Source organism: Phasianus colchicus, chromosome 5, assembly GCF_987193195.1.
Source record: "Phasianus colchicus chromosome 5, bPhaCol1.hap1.1, whole genome shotgun sequence".
Taxonomy (NCBI): domain Eukaryota; kingdom Metazoa; phylum Chordata; class Aves; order Galliformes; family Phasianidae; genus Phasianus; species Phasianus colchicus.
The window spans coordinates 22,845,741-22,847,496 of NC_143440.1; positions in this window are offsets into that span (position 1 = coordinate 22,845,741).

The following is a 1,756-nucleotide window of genomic DNA, read 5'->3' on the forward strand; positions in this document are numbered from 1 at the left end:
GCGGGTGGCTTTACTGCAGTGCCCCTGCCCGTATCGCAGGGCCAGATGTGCTCCAGCACGCACAGCGGGAGATGCTCAGAAGAGTTAAAGGGCTGAGGGGACAACAACTGGGGGAGCTATGGGATGCTCACCACTGCTTTGCAGCTGCTGCCAATACATGCACAACTGCTCTGAGCGCTCGGCAGCCTGCAGCACGCAACTACCGATCAGCCCCTGTTGGGAACTGTGCTACTCTCCCTGCTTGCCTTTCTTAGCCCCAAAATCTGGGATGTCTCATGTGTTTCCAGCCCTGGGCAATGCGAGACAGCCTCCTTTACTCCCGCTGCAAGGCTGGAAAGGGCAGCTTGAGAGCAGGGGAGCTCAGGGTGCTGAGGCTGCAGTGCTACACCATGCAGGATACAGCATGGCTGGGGAGGAGGGGTGCAAAACTTGCAGCTTCACAGGCATCTAAATCCCAGCCAGGGAACTGCAACTCCGTGTACGGACAGGAGTGAAATACTAAAGAAGAAATAAATAGAGAAGAAAGTCATAAATACAGTTGAAAGGTATTAAAATAATAATAATTATTATTTAAAAAGGCATCCTTGTGGTAGCTTGAAATTGCAAGAACAGCACTGACCCTGTGACCCTTAAAAATGCATTGGCTGCAGTTTGGCTAGATTAAAATATATATATTTACACACACATATATCTAAGTGTGTGTATATATATATTTGTACAGCTTTTCATATTAATTTAACAGCTAGTTTAAAAAAAAAACTATTAAATTAATTAAAAAATGTGTGTAACTACAGATGCACACAGCTGTAGACCTGCCTGCATCGCTGCACGCCCAGGCTGTTGCTGGCAGGACAATGCAGCAGGACGGCAGATGCAGAGGGGCTATGCTGCTAAATGGCAGCAGAATGGGGCACGGGAGCAGAGCTCTGCACTTGCAGTGCACCCAGCAGCTCAGGGCTGGGCATGCCTGGCAGTGATTAGGGTTGTCTGAGGCCAATTCATGAGGAGGAGAGGAAGCAGCTCTTCATCTCATGAGCCATTATGCAGCTTGGGTGAAATCCTGGCCCTGTGAGAGTCGAGGAAGGAATGCTCTTCAGCTTCAGTATAGTGCAGCAAAGCCCCAGCATGGCCATTGCCACCCAGTGGGTCAGCCAGCAGTACCCACGCCCTTGCAGCATCCATCCCCATGCACTCTCTCAACCTGCTGCATGCTGCTCAGTTCTGGGGGCTGAGCACTGCAGTGGAATAACGCCTTTCCCTCTGCACTAGGAGGAAAAGGGCTCTGGGTGAGGAAGTCTGGGGTGAGATAAATGGTAGTATTCATTGCAGTTTAAACTGTAACATTATTGCCAGTGCATGCAGAAAAGAGATATTAGGGCAGTGATCCAGAGCCATTCAGTAATCAGCACCTGAAGCACATTTTAGTCTGGTAACTCAGCTGAACATTTAGGCTGGGACGTGAGTCTGATTTGCTTCTGTGGAAAAGCCCAGGTCATCTGCACAGTCTGCTTGACTGCACATTGTTCCCCAGGTGCACCGAGCCAGGCATCTCAACGTATTTTCAGAGACAAGATACAGCACTATGGGTCTTTCCATATTCCAATAAGTCTGTGTTACATTTGATCTAGCATTGATGTAATCATCTATGTAGTGTATGGCAATGTCTAGGCATTGTAGAAATATTTTTATATGGCATGCAGTTATCCTGCATCGTGACATTTGGTTGTAGCCTTTTTGCAGCCCTTTGATGCAAATC